Source organism: Bos indicus x Bos taurus, chromosome 1 (assembly GCF_003369695.1).
Source record: "Bos indicus x Bos taurus breed Angus x Brahman F1 hybrid chromosome 1, Bos_hybrid_MaternalHap_v2.0, whole genome shotgun sequence".
Taxonomy (NCBI): Eukaryota; Metazoa; Chordata; class Mammalia; order Artiodactyla; family Bovidae; genus Bos; species Bos indicus x Bos taurus.
The window spans coordinates 34455311-34476241 of record NC_040076.1 but is presented as its reverse complement, the minus strand read 5'-3'; the positions used below and the strand labels follow the sequence as shown (position 1 = coordinate 34476241).

General features: G+C 37.4%; 1 non-coding gene across 1 annotated transcript; it reads left to right on the top strand.

Moving 5' to 3' along the window:
- Positions 1 to 483: 483 nt before the first annotated feature.
- Positions 484 to 556, top strand: TRNAS-GGA. The gene has a single exon. It is a non-coding gene; the product is annotated as a tRNA-Ser (tRNA).
- The last annotated feature ends 20375 nt before the right edge of the window (positions 557 to 20931 follow it).

Genomic DNA, 20931 nt, shown 5'->3' with positions numbered 1-20931 from the left:
ATCATAAATTCCCCAGCTTTGTCTTTCTTCCTTCTCTTTTGCTCTTTGTGAAAGACCAATACAGTTTTACACCAATTCAGACCCAGTCTAATCCAAAACTTGCTTTTTGCTCTAATTTGAAAATATGAAGCATCAACCATTATCAAAATGTGATTTAAATTGTGCTTTAAATTATATACTGCAGTTGATTTTTTGTATTAATTTCAGGTATACTGCAAAGTTATTCGGTTATATGCATACATATATCTATTCTTTTTCAAATTCTTTTCTCATTTAGGTTATTACAGAAGACTGAACAGAGTCCCTTGTGCTGTATAATAGGTCCTTGCTGGTTATCTATTTTAAATATAGTAATGTATATATGTCAATCCCAAACTGCCAATTTATCCTTCCTCTTCACCTTTCCTATTTAGTTTGTTTTCTAACAATAACAAACATTGTTTGTTTTCTAAGTCTGTGACTCAGTTTCTATTTGTAATTAATTTCCTGGTGGCTCAGAGGTTAAAGCGTCTGCCTGGAATGCAGGAGACCCGGGTTCGATCCCTGGGTCAGGAAGATCCCGTGGAGAAGGAAATGGAAACCCACTCCAGTACTCTTGCTTGGAGAATCCCATGGAGGGAGGAACAGTCCATGGGGTAGCAAAGAGTCAGACACAACTGAGCGACCTCACTTTCACTTTTCACTTTCATGCATTGGAGAAGGAAATGACAACTCACTCCAGTGTTCTTGCCTGGAGAGTCCCAGGGACAGGGGAGCCTGGTGGGCTGCCGTCTATGGGGTCACACAGAGTCAGACACGACTGAAGTGACTTAGCAGCAGCAGCAGCATGGTAGCTCTACTTTTTAGTTTTTAAGCAGCCTACATCTGTTTTCCATAGTGGCTGTACCAAAGTACATTTCCACCAGCAGTGTAGGAGGATTCCTTTTCTCCTCACTGTCTCTAGCATCTATTGTTTGTAGACTTTTTGATGATGGCCATTCTGGACTGATAGGTGATATCTCATTTTAGTTTTGGTTTGTATTTCCCTGATAATTAGTGATGTTGAGCATCTTTTCATGTGCCTTTTAGCTTCACTGGTGGCTCAGATGGTACAGAATCTGCCTGTAATACGAGACCTGGGTTCAACCCTTGGATTGGGAAGATCCCCTGGAGGAGGACATGGCAACCTACTTCAGTATTCTTGCCTGGAGATTCCCCATGGACAGAGGGTTCTGGCAAGTTACAGTCTAGGGGATCACAAAGAGTCGGACATGACTGAGGGACTAAGTACACTTGGCCATCTATATATCTTTGGAAAAAACATCTGTTTAGGTCTTCTGTCCATTTTTGATTGTTTTTTTTAATTATTATTGAACTGCATGAGTTAATATTTGTGCATTTTGAAGATTGATTCCTTGTCCTTCACATCATTTGCAAATAATTTCTCCCATTCTGTGGGTTGTCTTTTCACTTTGTTTATAGTTTCCTTTGCTGTGCAATAATTTTTAAGTTGAATTAGGTCCCATTTGTTCATTTTTATTTTTATTTTCATTAAGAGGTGGGTCAAAATAGATCTTCCTGTGATTTATGTCAAAAAGTGTTCTGCTTATGTTTTGCTCGAAAAGTTTTACAGTACCTGGTCTTACCTTTTACCTTTATTCCACTTTGAATTTATTTTTCACATGGTATTAGAGAATGTTTTAATTTCATTCTTTTACATTTAACAGTCCAGTTTTCTCAGCACTGTTTATTAAAGAGGCTATCTTTTTTCCATTGTATAGTCTTATTTCCTTTGTTATAGATTAATTGATTATGGGTTTATTTCTGGGTTTGTTATCCTGTACCATTGATCTATATTTCCATTTTTGTGTCAGTACAATAATATTATGATGACTGCATCTATGAGGTACAGTCTGAAATTAGGGAGCCTGATTCTTCCACTTCTGATTTTCTTTCTGAAGATTGTTTTATTTGGGGTCTTTTGTGTCACCATACAAAGTTAATTTTTTCCTGTTCTATTTCAATGAAAAATACCATTGAAAATTTGATAGGGATTGCATTAAATCTATAGATTGTCTTGGGTATTATAGCCATTTTTGTAATACTGATTCTTCCAATCCAAGAACATGAAATGTCTTCCTGTTTGTGTCATATTCTGTTTCTTTCAGAATACAGATATTTTGCCTCCTTAGGTAGGTTTGCTGTTGTTTAGTTGCTAAGTTTTGTCTGACTCTTTTGTGATCCACATGGACTGTACTCTGCGAGGGTCCTCTGTCCATGAGATTTCCCAGGCAAGAGTACTGAAGTGAGTTGTCATTTTCTTCTCCAGACGTTCTACCCAACCCAGGGATCAAAACTGTGTCTCCTCAATTGGCAGGTAGGTTCTTTATCACTGAGCTACCAGAGAAGCCCTTCAGTTCAGGTTAGTTCAGTCGCTCAGTATTGTCCGACTCTTTGCGACCCCATAAATGCAGCACGCCAGGCCTCCCTGTCCATCACCATCTCCCAGAGTTCACTCAAACTCATGTGCATCGAGTCAGTGACACCATCCAGCCTTCTCATCCTCTGTCGCTCCCTTCTCCTCCTGCCCCCAATCCCTCCAGCATAAGAGTCTTCCAATGAGTCAACTCTTCGCATGAGGTAGCCAAAGTATTGCAGTTTCAGCTTTAGCATGAGTTCTTCCAAAGAACACCCAGGACTGATCTCCTTTAGAATGGACTGGTTGGATCTCCTTGCAGTCCCAGGGACTCTCAAGAGTCTTCTCCAACACCATAGTTCAAAAGCATCAATTCCGTGGTGCTTGGCTTTTTTCACAGTCTCTTACATCCACATGTGACCACTGGAAAAACCATAGCCTTGACTAGACAGACCTTTGTTGGCAAAGTAAAGTCTCTGCTTTTGAATATGCTCTCCAGGTTGGTCATAACTTTCCTTCCAAGGAGTAAGCGTCTTTTAATTTCATGGCTGCAGTCACCTTCTGCAGTGATTTTGGAGCACAAAAAAATAAAGTCTGACACTGTTTCCAGTGTTTCCCCATCTATTTCCCGTGAAGTGATGGGACTGGATGCCATGATCTTCGTTTTCTGAATGTTGAGCTTTAAGCCAACTTTTCCACTCTCCTCTTTCACTTTCATCAAAAGGCTTTTTAGTTCCTTTTCACTTTCTGCCATAAGGGTGGTGTCATCTGCATATCTGAGGTTATTGATATTTCTACCGGAAACCTTGATTCCAGCTTGTGTTTCTTCCAGCCCAGCGTTTCTCATGATGTACTCTGCATATAAGTTAAATAAGCAGGGTGACAATATACAACCTTGACACACTCCTTTTCCTCTTTGGAACCAGTCTGTTGTTCCATGTCCAGTTCTAACTGTTGCTTCCTGACTTGCATATAGGTTTCTCAAGAGGCAGGTCAGGTGGTCTGGTATTCCCATCTCTTTCAGAAGTTTCCTCAATTTATTGTGATCCACAGAGTCAAAAGCTTTGGCATAGTCAATAAAGCAGAAATAGATATTTTTCTGGAACTCTCTTGCTTTTTTGATGATCCAGTGAATATTGGCAATTTGATCTCTGATTCCTCTGCCTTTTCTAAAACCAGCTTGAACATCTGGAAGTTCACAGTTCACCTATTGCTGAAGCCTGGCTTGGAGAATTTTGAGCATTACTTAACTAGTGTGTGAGATGACTGCAATTGTGCCATACTTTGAGCATTCTTTGGCATTGCCTTTCTTTGGGATTGGAATGAAAACTGACCTTTTCCAGTCCTGTGGCCACTGCTGAGTTTTCCAAATTTGTTGGCATATTGAGTGCAACACTTTCATAGCATCATCTTTCAAGATTTGAAATAGCTCCACTGGAATTCCATCACCTCCACTAGTTTTGTTCATAGTGATGCTTTCTAAGGCCCACTTGACTTCACATTCCAGGATGTCTGGCTCTAGGTCAGTGATCACACCATCGTGATTATCTTGGTTGTGAAGATCTTTTTTTTTTTTTTTTTACAGTTCTTCTGTGTGTTTTTGCCACCTCTTCTTAATAGCTTCTTCTTCTGTTAGGTCCAAACCATTTCTGTGTTTTATCAAACCCATCTTTGCATGAAATGTTCCCTTGGTATCTCTAATTTTCTTGAAGACATCTCTAGTCTTTCCCCTTCTGTTGTTTTCCTCTATTACTTTGCATTGATCGCTGAGGAAGGCTTTCTTATCTCTCCTTGCTATTCTGTGGCACTCTTCATTCAGATGCTTATATCTTTCCTTTTCTCCTTTGCTTTTCACTTCTCTTCTTTTCAGAGCTATTTGTAAGGCCTCCCCAGACATCTATTTTGCTTTTTTGCATTTCTTTTCCATGGGGGTGGTCTTGATCCCCGTCTCCTGTACAATGTCATGAACCTCCATCCATAGTTCATCAGGCACTCTATCAGATCTAGTTCCTTAAATCTATTTCTCATTTCCACTGTATAATCATAAAGGATTTGATTTAGGCCATACCTGAATGGTCTAGTGGTTTTCCCTACTTTCTCTAATTTAAGTCTGAATTTGGCAATAAGGAATTCATGATCTGAGCCACTGTCAACTCCCAGTCTTGTTTTTGCTGACTGTATAGAGCTTCGCCATCTTTGGCTGCAAAGAATATAATCAATCTGATTTCGGTGTTGACTATCTGGTGATGTCCATGTATAGAGTCTTCTCTTGTGTTGTTGGAAGAGGGTGTTTGCTATGACCAGTGCGTTCTCTTGGCAAAACTCTAATAGTCTTTGCCCTGCTTCATTCTGTATTCCAAAGCCAAATTTGCCTGTTACCTCAGGTGTTTCTTGACTTCCTACTATTGCATTCCAATCCCCTATAATGAAAAGGACATCTTTTTTGGGTGTTAGTTGTAAAAGGTCTTATAGAACTATTCAACTTCAGCTTCTTCAGCGTTATTGGTTGGGACGTAGACTTGGATTACTGTGATATTGAATGGTTTGCCTTGGAAACGAACAGAGATCATTCTGCTGTTTTTGAGATTGCATCCAAGTACTGCATTCTGGACTCTTTTGTTGACCATGATGGCTACTCCATTTCTTCTAAGTGATTCCTGCCCACAGTAGTAGATATAATGGTCATCTGAGTTAAATTCACCCATTCCCGTCCATTTTAGTTCGTTGATCCCTAGAATGTCAACGTTCACTCTTGCCATCTCCTGTTTGACCACTTCCAATTTGCCTTGATTCATGGATGTAACATTCCAGGTTCCTATGCAATATTTCTCTTTACAGCATAGGACCTTGCTTCTGCCACCAGTCACATCCACAACTTTTTTTTTTTTTTTTGCTTTTGTTCCATCCCTTCATTCTTTCTGGAGTTATTTCTCCACTGATCTCCAGTAGCACATTGGGCACCTACCAACCTGGGGAGTTCCTCTTTCAGTATCCCATCATTTGCCTTTTCATACTGTTCATTGGGTTCTCAAGGCAATAGTAGAGAAGCCCTTAGACAGGTTTATTTCTAGGTATTATATTCTTTATTTTGAGATAGTAAATGCGATTGTATCAAAGAAGAGAAATAAATAAAAGGAATTCAAATTGGGGAAAAAGTAACTGCAAGGAAGTAAATGAAGAAGTTTGCAGATGATGTTATACTATACATAGAAAATCCTGAAGAATGTTCAAACTACCGCACAATTGCACTCATGTCCCATGTTAGCAAAGTAATTTCAAAATTCTCCAAGCAAAACTTCAACAGTACATGAACCATGAACTCCCAAATGTCAAGCTGAATTTAGACAAGACAGAGGAACCAGAAATCAAATTGCCAACATCCACTGGATATCAAAAAAGCAAGAGAATTCCAGAAAAACATCTACTTCTGCTTTGTTGACTACACCAAAACCGTTGACTGTGTGAATCACAGCAGACTGTGGAAACTTCTGAAAGAGATGGGAATACCAGACCACCTGGCCTGCCTCCTGTGAAATCTGTATGCAGATAAAGAAGCAACTGTTAGAACCAGACATGGAGCAACAGATTGGTTCCAAATGGGGAAAGGAGTACGTCAAAGCTGTATCTTGTCACCTTGCTTATTTAACTTATATGCAGAGTACATCATGCAAAATGCCAGGCTGGTTGAAGCACCAGCTCAATCAAGATTGCCAGGAGAAATGCCAATAACCTCAGATATACAGATGACACCACCCTTTAATGTATAATAGACTAATCAAGAGATGTGAAACTTAGTTTTTAAAATAATTTTTTGCTACTAATATCCAAATATCAGAAAAACTTTTTCACTTTACACATTTAGTGGCACGTGCAAAATTGTAATTTGATATTTCATGTGGTAGCAATTAACTTTATTTTCTTTTTAGACATGGAGTAAATATAGAACAAAAATGTATAAATAGATTATGGCACTTGTTTACTCAGGAAGTTGTGTTCAACAATTATTTAAAGATAGAATCATTTTAGCAAAGTGTATTCCACAGTACATGTAATCTTTTAGAAGATCTAGTTATAAGTCTATCCACTCATTGTGAAGCTATTATCAGTTTTCCTGAAATTTCACATCCAAGGGCAGTCATGATATCTGTAAACAATCAGAGTAATAAGGCATAGTGCAACCCTGACAATTTAGATCTAAAGATTCATATTTTATAGAAAAAACTATAATCTCTATCAAATGATTAGTTTGCAAACCGACTCATACTATTTGAGAAGGAAATCTTTAGAATTGTTGGCTAGAGCTATTTTGAAAACTGTATAACTTCTTTGAAAATTTTCCCAGCAGGAAACAGACTTATCCTTGCCATCTTTGAAGCTGAAAAGGCTAAAGGGTAAATATCGTATTTCTTATGTACATGAAATTATTAAATGTCAAAGCAGAAGTAATTCACATCTCAAAGATAATTCCATTTCTTCATCATCATAAGCTGTTCATTACTTACATTCAGAATTATATAAAAGTTATTTTCATAAGAGAAAACATTTTCACATAGCAGTAGTTTCTATAATAATTACCTGTGGAAACACATAGCCTAGTAAAAATGACTCCTTTTGGAGAGATACTGTGTGTCTGTAACCTCATTTTTAATTAAAAGAAACTATGAATTTCTTTAATATGTCCATAATAATATGTCTTATAATTAATGATCAGCTTCTCCAGCTTTGTTTCTATAGCCTACATTTCTTGTGATTTTGTGTGAAATGTTATGAGCTTGACTAATAAGCTGTCCTAATTACTGGTATTGTTTATAGACTCACATATACAGAGAACAAACCAATAGGTACCAATGGGGAGAGGCGGGTGGGGAGGAGAAATAGAGTGGTAGGGAAGTAGGGAGTGCAAACTATTTACTATAAAATAAGTTACAATGATATATTGTATAACAAAGGGAATATAGCCAATATTTTATAATAACTATAAATGGATATAACCTTTAAAAATTGTGAATCACTATATTGTATACCTGCAGCATAGTTTGTGTAGCAAATACACTTCAATAAAAAAGCAAAGTAAAAAATGTTATAAATATATGTGAACATATAGACATGATACAAAGTAGACACATCAAATTTGAGTGTATTTGTAATGATGAAGAATCCATTTTTCCTGTATTCTCTCTTTTTATACAATGCAATGAAGAACTGTGCAATTCCTGACTATGGATTTCAGAAAAACATTAGCAATTAAGAAACATTCAGAGAAAAGGCAATCAGAACAGTAAAATATTGTGAGAATATATCACATGAGAAATTGTTGAATGAATATGGAAGAAAAATACCAAACACTTCCCAAGAAACAGAAAGCAGACCAGTGGGTAGACATTATAGGAGCCATTCTTTTTCACATGTAACAGATGTTTTTGTTCAGTTGCTAAATCGTGTCAGACTTTTTGTGATCCCATGAACTGTGGCATGCCAGGCTTCCCTGTCCTTCACTATCTCCCTGAGTTTGCTCAAACACATGTCCATTGATCTGGTGATGCCATCCAACTATCTCATCCCATTCTTCTCTTGCCCTAAATCTTTACCAGCATGAGGGTCATTTCCAATGAGCCAGCTCTTTGTATCAGGTGGCCAAAGTATTGGAGCTTCAGCTTCAGCACCAGCCCTTCCAATGAATATCCATGGTTGATTTCCTTTAGGATTGAGTGGCTTGATCTCCTTGCTGACTAAGGGACTCTTAAGTCCTCTCCAGCACCACAGTTTAAAAGGAGCAGTTCTTCAGTGCTCAGCCTTCTTTATGGCCCAACTGTTACATCAATACATGACTACTGGAAAAACTATAGCTTTGACTATATTAAACTTTGTTGGCAAAGTGATGTCTCTGCTTTTTAATTTACATCATTTTATCCTTTAGTAATATCTTAAAAAGTTGTAAACTGATTACCACTAAAAATGTTCAAGCACAAGCTAGGTAAGCATTTCTTATGAATAGAATAGGGTTGATTCACTAACTGAAGTTTGCCCTAGATGACCTCTAAGGTAATTCAAAAATTCTAAGATTGGGTCAACTCAATTATACATAGACATACAGTCTAACGGAGAAGGCAATGGCACCCCACTCCAGTACTCATGCCTGGAAAATCCCATGGACGGAGGAGCCTGGTAGGCTGCAGTCCATGGGGTCGCTAAGAGTCGGACACGACTGAGTGACTTCACTTTCACTTTTCACTTTCATGAATTGGAGAAAGAAATGGCAACCCACTCCAGTGTTCTTGCCTGGAGAATCCCAGGGACGGGGGAGCCTGGTGGGCTGCTGTCTATGGGGGTCACACAGAGTTGGGCACTACTGAAGTGACTTAGCAGCAGCAGATAGTCTAAAAATATATTTTGAGTTCCACTAATGTGCGGTAAACTGAAACTCAAAATTCAGAGAAATATTAATGGGCTATTAAATCATGCCCTATGGTGTCTTTAAATCATATGTCTTTTAGGCTTACATTTAATTAAAATTTAAAGGCTATTTTTGGCTATCGAACCTGCTCTTCCATCAGAAAACTCTTAGAGAAAAGTAAGATTATTCACTTTTCTTGTTAAATATTCAGCATCAGTTAAATGTTTTCATACCACTAACTACATGCTCCCAAAATTCTAATTCTAGTGACCTATTTCATTTACATAATACTTTCCTTGCTTTGAGAATACTTTATGGTAATACTTTTATATTTGGATAAACTAAAAGGCCATTACAATTTTAAATAGATTTATAATCTATACACAGAAATATGGTGTTTGCACATCCTCTTTTTAAGGTGATATTCCAAAAAGCAAATCTTTATTATGAATGAAGGATTTTTCAATTTTTATAATTTTATATCCTTGACTTGTATTCACACCAATAATGTATCTTCTGTAGTTAATGTAATGTAATATGATCACCTAAATGGCTACCAACGTTTTATTTGTAAGAGAAGACTATGAACATTTCTATAATAATATTTTTAAGAGATTTGAGTCAGAAAGAAGAACCCTGGATTTACAAGGTTCCAGTAAGATTATATTGAGAAGGTAGTTCAATTTTAAAGTATGTATATTAATACTCTGAAAGTTCAACTGTTGATGGATTAAGAAGTAGAGTATAAAAGAATAAAAAAATAATATAATTCAAAAAGAAAATTAATTAGTTCCACAAAGATAGGCAGAATTCAAATCTGAATTTGAGTATAGAAATATCTTTTGTGGAGGGATGCTGAAGGATGCCAGGTGTAGCAAAAATTTGGTCCTATAAGCCTTAAAATGCATCACTGAAATGGTTCTAGTTGAATGAGCTCTGATTCGACTTTGAGTAGGCAATCTACGGAGTAATGATTATGTGAATTTTTCTGGGACAATAGCTTCACATGTTTGTGCTTTTTTTTCCCCCCTTCAACATAGAATTTGATTATTGCTACTGTTGTAGAACAAAAGCTTGAGATTTTCCTAGTTATTAAATTTTGAAAATCATTTAAAAAATCCTGATTTGGGGATACACCAGGTTTTTAAAGAGAGAGAACACTACAAATAGAACTCTATTAAATAAAGAAGAAAAAGATGATATGCTATGAGAGTAAAATTTTAAAAATTCCCTTAGTATGTTTCATATGTGATCTAACATGTAGTTATATACTAGCACTAATAAAAAAACAGAATCTGTTTCCTATTGAAGTTAATTTGTGGGTTATTTGGAAATTAAAAAAAAAAGTAGTAATGCATTTTGTAAAAGTTAGAAAAGTCACTGAATTGATTGAAATTTTGAGCATTGAATTAGGAATATGCAACACCCATCCCATTCAGGAAATATATAATATTTTTAGAAAGATAAACTGTGTTGCATCCAAAATAAATGATATTCAGTTGGAGGGACTCTAGATAATATTTGTAATTTCAAAAAAACAACAACAACAACAAAAAAGCTGATAATCTATGATATCATTTACCTTAAGAAAGGGGTATAATTGTTTTAAAAACAAAGTATCTTTTTGCAATTAAATGAATGTTTAAATTAATCAATATGTCTTTATTATTTTTAGAAATATCTACTTCTCTAGTTTGTAAGATATTGAAGAGTATTTGACTTTCATATGAATCAGGGAATCAAAGTGTCACTACATATCCAAGTCTTTTTGTTTTCAAGGTATTACAATGTAGTGCTAGTTTAATCAACAACTATTCTGCTGAAAGCCACGTTTTACTCAGTTGAAGGCAGTGGCACCCCACTGCAGTACTCTTGCCTGGAAAGTCCCATGGACTGCGGAGCCTGGTAGGCTCCGCAGTCCATGGGGTCGCTAGGAGTCAGACACGACTGAGCGACTTCACTTTCACTTTTCACTTTCATGTATTGGAGGAGGAAATGGCAACCCACTCCCGTGTTCTTGCCTGGAGAATCCCATGGACGGGGGAGCCTGGTGGGCTGCTGTCTATGGGGTCGCACAGAGTCGGACACGGCTGAGGCGACTTAGCAGCAGTAGCAGCAGCATGGAATTTGGGTCATTCAAATAACTTTACAAACACATCATCCGCAGAGTTTCACCGGTAGAGGGAGCCATTATCTACATAGTCTAAAATCTGAAAACAAAAATGTTCTCTGCTCTTAAAAAAAGCAGTCACAGAATATTAGTCAATTTATCAAGCCCTTTGTAAATTAAAAAAAGAATCCTAATGGGTTTAACATTTTTAATTTTAAAGCAAATTTGAAATTAAATTTACTTTAATTTCTTTTGATGAAATAAAAACATTTTTAATAATTTACATACTTTCAAAAATCTTTCCTCAATTACTTAAATGTCAGTATACTGAAGGAAACATATAAATAGCTATTACCTGAGTATTTTCTTATTTTCATATTATTGCTAATATATTTAGACTCATTTTTACCAAAAAATTTTCAAACAACATAGTCTCCATTTTCATATTATCAAGTCATATAAAATATTTTCTAACTTACAAATAATTATGAATTTTCCTATTAGTAACTATGAGAATATACTGGAAAATTTTTTGATGAGTATAATATATTTAGTAAACTAATGCTTGTCTCTTAAAAATAAATAGAATTAGGAATCTGTGTTTGCTCATATGTTGACACATTTGTAACAGTGTGATATTTAAAGCTTATATATTTAATGAAAAGATATTGAAAAATAATGATGTGTGAACATACCTAAAATGACTCACATAATTTTGTATAGCACAGATTAACGCAAATTTAAAATAAATGTATAATTCAAAGTTTCCACATTCATACTCCAAAAGCTCAGTTTGCTTCTCATAATGACATTTGAATTAACACCTGTATTAATCAAATAAAAACATCTTGTGAGTATTTACTTTTAAGAAGTATTTCGTTAGAGATTATAAAGGATCCCACACTTTTTCACAGTTCTTACTATCATTATTTGATACACTTCTTACTTTATCATAGTTGTAACAGTTACACAGACACAGCCCTTCTTTATACCAAACCTTAGGGTCTAAATTCAGCAAATATAAGGTAGCAGATGCAAATGAGATTATTGGTTGTTATAGTGTGAGTCAAAACAAGGTTTCACAACTTCATTTTTAATGTGGTTTGTATAGTAAGAAATCAGCCAAGTTAATGTTCAAGAGAGGAGTCTACACCTTTGCCACTCAAAGTGTGTTCTAGTATCCAGTAACATTGGTCTCCTCTGGGAGCTTATTACAACTCTCCTCTCAGGTCCCATCCCAGAGCTTCTGAACCTGAATCTGCATTTTAATAAGATCCCCAGGTACTTCGAATGCACATTACATTTTAAGAAACACAGGAATACACCAACTCTTTACAGAGGTTTCCCTGGACGCAGGGGACCCCTAGACTTCTGGTATCTCTAGTATTAATAAATATATGTGACTTTGAACCTGAATAGTTTTTGGAAATCTATAAAAGTTTTCTAGTTCTTAGATGGCCTGTCAGTGCCTAGGCGTTCTCCTTGAAATCGTGACTCTGAAAGTGTGACACAGAGTACTTAATGCAGTTTTACACCTGCAGGGTTTAATTCTGAAATCACTGAAAAGTTATTTTTTATTTATTCTATAGTTTTCAGTAGAAAAAAACATTCATTAGAAATGCATCTAAGGCTATTATCTACATAGCTTGTGTGTTTTGTTCTTCTCTGTCTGTAAAACTTTTCTATTTAAATAGTCACTGTCAGATAAGCAGTTTTTATAGAATATGAAGTGACAGTATATTGGTAGCATTAAGACATTTCATAATAGTGTTGAAAAAATAATCCTGTATATACGCTTTGGCATAACAAAGCTGGCAAGGAATTAAACATCACTAGCTGCTGCTTGTGGAGAAGGCAATGGCACCCCACTCCAGTACTCTTGCCTGGAAAATCCCATGGATGGAGGAGCCTGGTGGGCTACAGTCCATGGGGTTGCTAAGAGTCGGACACGACTGAATGACTTCACTTTCACTTTTCACCTTCATGCATTGGAGAAGGAAATGGCAACCCACTCCAGTGTTCTTGCCTGGAGAATCCCAGGGAGGGGGAAGCCTGGTGGGCTGCTGTCTATGGGGTCGCACAGAGTTGGACATGACTGAAGCGACTTAGCAGCAGCAGCAGCAGCTGCTCCTTGGGAACAGAGGTGAAGATTGAGGTGCTAGAATACTGTGATTACCTGTTGTCCCCAGACTTGCACTCCCACTTCAGCTGACAGGGTGATCATCTCCACATTCAGTGATTCCCAGAGTTCTGTTTATACTTCGCCAAATTAAATCTTCAATGTCATAAGCAGTCTTGCCTTCATTATGATATAAAATGAATAAACAGCAAAACCTGTGATGTAGAACCAGCAAAGAGAATGGAAGTTTATCTTCTGGCTAGAGCTAGCTTTGTGTCCCTTGCAATGTGGGTGATGACCTCAACCCATGCACATCCCTCCTAGAGAACTGTGTCTCACATGGGAAAGAAGTAGAGGAGGAGAACCAGGAGAAAGGTAGTGATTCCATTGCCTATAGTGTCCTAACCTCCATGTTGTGTCTGTATGTGTGTGTGTATATATATGTGCACACACAAAACTAATATTCCCTGTCTCTCTGTCTTTTGTCCATTGTCACAATTCACAAGAGCCTCAAGGGATCAATGTCATGTCCTTGAACAGAAGGAAGAATCAGCCACTTTGATTACAGATAGAGAAAGTGGGGTTCAGCAAGAACTATGAAACAGTCAAAGCCAAGTTTCATCAAGGCCCAGCAATATTTTTCCACAGTCACCTCAAAGACTGCTTTTTAAAAATGTATGGATTTTATTCTTCCTTCCAGGCATCCCTTTTAAACATAACTTTGAGATTGGGAAGAATGGGAAAATGCTCAAACATGAGGCACCCTGGGTCTTTAGACTAATTTGATTGAAGGAATTGCTGTCAAGTGTCTACCATACTCAGGACTGTGTTAAGTGGTAAGACAGATCAACCAGAAAGATGTCCCCTCTTATCTCACTGAGCTGATATATATGTGAAGGCTGAGGGTTGTCCCCAGGCTGCACAAACTGAACAATTCTCTCCAGTAGGAAGTTACAGTAGCCTGTCATAAGTCTCAGTGGGAGAAAGCACCTCTCTCTCTCTCTGATTGTTCACACTTATACCTAGAGGACTGCACACACCCCTAGGAATCACACATTCTCTGAGCACATAAACAGGTCTACCTGACTTAAATGTGGTTCCCTGGAAAATAGCAGACCATGTCCCTTATTGACTTGAGAACCTCCTTGAATTTGAAAGGCGCAGACTAGGGAAATATTGAAATTCTGAACATAGTATTGTGTTGTTGAAATTTCATCATAAACTAGGCTGTTTTATCAAACACCAACATCATCTTATACTTTTAATTTTTTGCCGAACATAGGGGTTTGCAAAATTAAAAAAATAGTGGCCTCAGCAATTTAAGATTGGCATGTTATTTTTAAAAACTGCAAAATTTAAAATTCTAATGTTTCACCCTTTGATCTCATTCCTTTCCCCTGTTGGTAAAATGATCAGTGGCAAGCGTCAGCTCCCCACTCAAATATACACATGCATCCTACTGTTTCTGCAAGAGAATAAAATTATATTTCTGACTGAGAAAAATCATAAACCTCTCATTAGATCATTTTTATCCTTCCCCAAAATCAAATAGAAAGAGAATGGCAGGAAGATTGGCATTATTAGGGATTGTCATTGCTAAAAAGTGCTTTAGCACATGCTAAAGAAATTTCAGCATCTCCCCAATTAAAATTTTGTTGTTTTAAACCAGTGAGATGCACATGTGAAGAATCAAGTGCAGATCATTTTAACACTCTCATCACATAAAAGATGGGTACTTACCTTGGAGGGGAAGGGAAAGAGGGGGATTAATAAAAAAAAATGAAAGCGCAGAAACTTTAGAAGGATAGAACTGTAGATGTTGAAACATTCTTACTTAATCCACCTAAAAAGAAATTATATATATATATGAAAAATCAATAGTGCACACATACATAATGATAGTAAGAATTTCATTTTAGATGCTGCTATTAATTATGTGTAAGTCCAGGTCCTCACTCTCACTTGAAACACTGCTTCAACTTCTTGACTGACTACATCTTTACATGTCTCTCCCTAGTCAAATCCATCTGACAAATTGCCACAAAAGGTCTTCCTGAAAATATAATTCGCATAATTTCCTAGTTTTTAAACAGTTTCCTGTTGCTTGTCTATGGGATGAACTCCCACACAGACCTAGGCGTTAAGGTCATTTGCAACCTTTCTGTAGCTCCGTTTCAAACTTTGTGTTATGTTGGCCATTACTCTAACACTCCACCTGCTTTCTACAACGTATAATCTGGGTTGCTAAAAGTCTTCCAATATTTCCCAGACAAGCAAAGCATCATTTAATACCCTCGAATGCTCTTTTCCTCCTCGGCTTGGGATGCTTTCTCCCTTTTTCACAAGGCAAACTCCTGGTTTTCTATGTAATTCTGACTTTAAAGCTAGCTAATGAGAATGAATCCCTTAGTAACACTGCTCCTGCCTCTTCAAACCATGACTTAATGTCGTGTATCTTGCAGAATCTGACCATGTATCTTCAACAATCACTATAAGATGGTATTATACAAGTTTCCCAAATTTCTCATCTATTTTTTTTTAGCAATTAATAAGACAGATGCTTTTGAACTGTGGTGTTGGAGACTCTTGAGAGTCCCTAGGGCTGCAAGGAGATCCAACCAGTCCATCCTAAAGGAGATCAGTCCTGAGTGTTCATTGGAAGGACTGATGTTGAAGCTGAAACTCCAATACTTTGGCCACCTGATGCAAAGAGTTGACTCATTTGAAAAGACCCTGATGCTGGGAAAGTTTAAGGGCAGGAAGAGAAGGGGACGACAGAGGATGAGATGGTTGGATGGCATCACCGACTCTATGGACGTGGGTTTGGGTTAATTCCGGGAGTTGGTGATGGACAGGGAAACCTGGCATGCTGCAGTTCATGGGGTCGCAGGGAGTCGGACATGATGGAGGGACTGAACTGAATAAGAGAGAGTCCATGTTTTTTCTATTTATCTATTTCCAGTGTTCATTACCAAGCAGAGTACCAGGCAAACAGTTGTTTCTCAATAACTAATTGTTCAAGGGAAAATAAATGAATGACCCTAATTAGATTGGGCAAGTCCATTGACAAAATTAAAGAGTTCACTCTTTTTCAACTCATGAGCACAATATTTTGCAGCTCAAATTATTCTTCAAATTGTATTTATATGTACTACAATAATTATTTATTGGCTATTTCTGGTGTATAGGGTACATCCCTCCTTTTGACTGAGAAACAGCAATATGAAAATGCTTTCTATCCATTTAGACCCTCACTAGAACAAAGCTAGTGAAGGTGATGGAATTCCAATTGAGCTATTTCAAATCCAGAAAGATAATGCTGTGAAAGTGCTGCACTCAATATGCCAGCAAATTTGGAAAACTCAGCAGTGGCCACAGGACTGGAAAAGGTCAGTTTTCATTCCAATCCCAAAGAAAGGCAATGCCAAAGAATGCTCAAACTACCACACAATTGCACTCATCTCACACGCTAGTAAAGGAATGCTCAAAATTCTCCAAGCCAGGTTTCAGCAATACATGAACCGTGAGCTTCCAGATGTTCAAGCTGGTTTTAGAAAAGGCAGAGGAACCAGAGATCAAATTGCCAACATCCACTGGATCATCGAAAAAGCAAGAGAGTTCCAGAAAAACATGTATTTCTGCTTTTATGACTATGCCAAAGCCTTTGACTGTGTGGATCACAATAAACTGAGGAAAATTCTGAAAGAGATGGGAATACCAGACCACTTGACCTGCCTCTTGAGAAATTTGTATGCAGGTCAGGAATCAACAGTTAGAACTGGACATAGAACAACAGACTAGTTCCAAATAGGAAAAGGAGTCCGTCAAGGCTGTATATTGTCACCCTGCTTATTTAACTTATATGCAGAGTACATCATGGGAAACACTGGGCTGGAAGAAACACAAGTTGGAATCAAGATTGCTGGGAGAAATATCAATAACCTCAGATATGCAGATGACCACCCTTATGGCAGAAAGTGAAGAGGAACTCAAAAGCCTCTTGATGAAAGTGAAAGTGGAAAGTGAAAAAGTTGGCTTAAAGCTCAACATTCAGAAAACTAAGATCATGGCATCTGGTTGCATCACTTCATGGGAAATAGATGGGGAAACAGTGTCAGACTTTATTCTTGGGGGCTCCAAAATCACTGCAGATGGTGACTGCAGCCATGAAATTAAAAGATGCTTACTCCTTGGAAGGAAAGTTATGACCAACCTGGAGAGCATATTCAAAAGCAGAGACATTACTTTGCCAACAAGGGTCCATCTAGTCAAGGCTATGTTTTTTCCAGTAGTCATGTATGGATCTAAGAATTGGACTGTGAAGAAGGCTGAGCACTGAAGAATTGATGCTTTTGAACTGTGGTGTTGGAGAAGACTCTTGAGAGTCCCTGGGACTGCAAGGAGATCCAACCAGTCCATCCTAAAGGAGATCAGTCCTGGGTGTTCTTTGGAAGGAATGATGCTAAAGTTGAAACTCCAGTACTTTGGCCACCTCATGTGAAGAGTTGACTCATTGGAAAAGAGTCTGATGCTGGGAGGGATTGGGGGCAGGAGGAGAAGGGGACGACAGAGGATGAGATGGCTGGATGGCATCATCGACCAATGGACGTGAGTCTGGGTGAACTCCGGGTGTTGGTGATGGACAGGGAGGCCTGGCGTGCTGCGATTCATGGGGTCGGAAAGAGTCAGACACTACTGAGCAACTGAACTTAACTCAGTGTATCAGTGAGAAATTTTCTGCTATAGCAAAATAATTTCCACATTTGTTCTTAGATTTCTATATAACTTTCTACAAATATCTTGCAAAATTACAATGAATAAATCTCCACTGATATCATAAAATATCCTGTTATATCTCTCCAGATTGTTGGACACTAAGCACACGTTTTGGATTATCATCTTGCATTGCTTCCCTGATATTTCAGCTGATAAAGTATGCACCTGCAATGCAGGAGACCCTGGTTCAATCCCTGCAATGGGAAGATCCCCTGGAGAAGGGATAGGCCACCCACTCCAGTATCCCCTGTGGCTCAGCTGGTAAAGAATCCGCCTGCTGTGCAGAAGACCTGGGTTTGATCCCTGGATTGGGAAGATCTCCTGGAGAAGGGAAAGGTTACTCACTCCAGTATTCTGGCTTGGAGAATTCCAAGGACTGTATAGTACATGGGGTCAAAAAGAGCTGGACATGACTCTTTCACCTACCAGGTATAAAGTTCAAATCAAATTAATTAAGATTATAAAGTTTTATCCTACACTCTTTGTGTGCTATTATAGTTAATAAGTAGTCTCAATGTGTTTGCAAAGCCTTATTGATCCAGCCATCTAATAATAGGAAATATTAAATTTGTGGTTCATTTACCACATTAATCATTAAATGGATTCAAGAAAGCCAGAGAACCTACACTTTTTCACCATGAGATGCCATGATTCACCTGTATGACATTAACCCAGGTTAAGCTTTCTTAGAAACTCTTTGAAAAAAAAATTACTCTATTCTCTATAGAAAATTATGCCTATAAGTAATCATAACAGTAACTGTATTGGATACTACTCCCTTCAGAAGTGTTTGAACAGACATGATCCCATTTCCACTGCTATAGTATAAAGTTGAATAGAAATAATGAAAGAAGATGTTCTTTTCTTATTCTCAATATTAAGATGGAGGAAATGTTCAGTATTTCTTCATTAGGTATGATGTAAGCTGTAGGCTGTTACAGCTGCTTGCTTTTAGATTGGCATATTCTCCATTTAGTTTGTTGATAACTTTTACTATGAATTAGTGCTGACTTTCATCATATGATACTTTCTGTATCTATTGATGTCATTACATGATCTTTTAAGGTAACAGTTTACACTGATTGAATTTTTGTGTGAAACATTTTATAATCTTGGGATAAAGCCTATTTGATCATAGTGCATTATCCATTTTCTGTATTGTTGGATGGGATTTTCTAATATTTTCTCATGCTCATGAGCTTCCCTTGTAGCTTAGTTGGTGAAGAATCTGCCTGCAATGCAGGAGACCCAGGTTTGATTTCTGGGTCAGGAAGATCCCCTCAAGAAGAAAATGGCAACCCATGAAGGATTTCAATCTGTAATTATCTTTGCCAATAATACTTTTGATTTTTGTATCAGGGTTATATGGTCTTGAAAAGAGCAAGTTGAGAAGTGTTTCCTCTTCCTCTAGTTTGTCAAGAGCTTTCCCATGACATGGTAATAATCTTCCTTTAGTGCTTCACAGAATTCATCAGTGAATTTATCTCATTCTGAAATTTTCTATGTGAGGTTATTTTTGTTAAATATTTCAATAACAAGTATAGGAATAATCAGATTTTCTATTTCTTGATTCAGATTTGGCAAGCTATAACTTCCAAGGAATATGTTCATTTCACCCAAGTTGTCAACTTTATTGACATAACATTGTTATAATCTTTTAAAATGTGAGTTTCATCTGTAATGATGTTCCACCTCTTATCAGGGTACTGATATTTTGTGCTTTCCCCAGCCCCCCTTGTGTTTCTTTTTGCATCATCAGTGTTCCTGAAGAGTTAACAATTTTATTAGTGTCATCAAATAATCCATTTTGACTGCTGATTATTTAAGTATTATTATTTAATGATATTTAAACATTTGTTGTGATTTTTTTCTAAAAACATGATTTATTTGCAAGTGGTTGCTTAATTTCTGATGTTTAAAGATTTTTCCAGATATTTTTCCGTCAATGATTTCTATTTTAATATCAGCATGATCAGAGAACATATTCTGTATGATTTTGATTCTTTGAAACTTATTGAGATGTGATTTATTGCCCATTCTTAGTGCATGTTCTATGTGCAATTGAGAATGTGTTTCCTGCTGTTTGGAGATGTAATATTCTATAAATATCAGTTAGTGTAGCTCAGACTTCTATAGTCTTTCTTTTCTCTACTGGAATTTCAGTGGAAATCTAAATTGTCTCAGGACTCTGGGTCCTGATCTGGATATTTTCCCAGGAGGAATAAATGGCCAGTCATCCAAGTTCACTCTGAGGAGAGGTCAATGCCATCACTTTCATTGCTTCTGTAGTAAAAGAATAAGGTCTATGGAGTCCCTTCGATATAGGAGGCCATCTCTAGAAACTTAAAGGTATGGGAAGAGGTGGGAGAAAAGAAATCTTCACTATGTGTCCTTGTTTAGTTTCTTCATGTTGAATATACTCTGCTGTTTTAAAAGCCTGTATATGAGGAGTGACAAAATACCACACAACTGCACGCATCTCACACGCTAGTAAAGTAATGCTGAAAATTCTCCAAGCCAGGCTTCAGCAATATGTGAACTGTGAACTTCCTGATGTTCAAGCTGGTTTTAGAAACGGCAGAGGAACCAGAGATCAAATTGCCAATACCCACTGGATCATGAAAAAAGCAAGAGAGTTCCAGAAAAACATATATTTCTGCTTTATTGACTATGCCAAAGCCTTTGACTGTGTGGATCACAATAAACTGTGGAAAATTCTGAAAGAGATGGGAATACCAGACCACCTGATCTGCCTCTTGAGAAACCTATATGCAAATCAGGAAGCAACAGTTAGAACTGGACATGGAACAACAGACTGGTTCCAAATAGGAAAAGGACTATGTCAAGGCTGTATATTATCACCCTGCTTATTTAACTTATATGCAGAGTACATCATGAGAAACACTGGACTGGAGGAAACACAAGCTGGAATCAAGATTGCCGGGAGAAATATCAATAACCTCAGATATGCAGATGACACCACCCTTATGGCAGAAAGTGAAGAGAAACTCAAAAGCCTCTTGATGAAAGTGCAAGAGGAGAGTGAAAAAGTTGGCTTAAAGCTCAACATTCAGAAAACTAAGATCATGGCATCCAGTCCCATCACTTCATGGGAAATAGACGGGGAAACAGTGTCA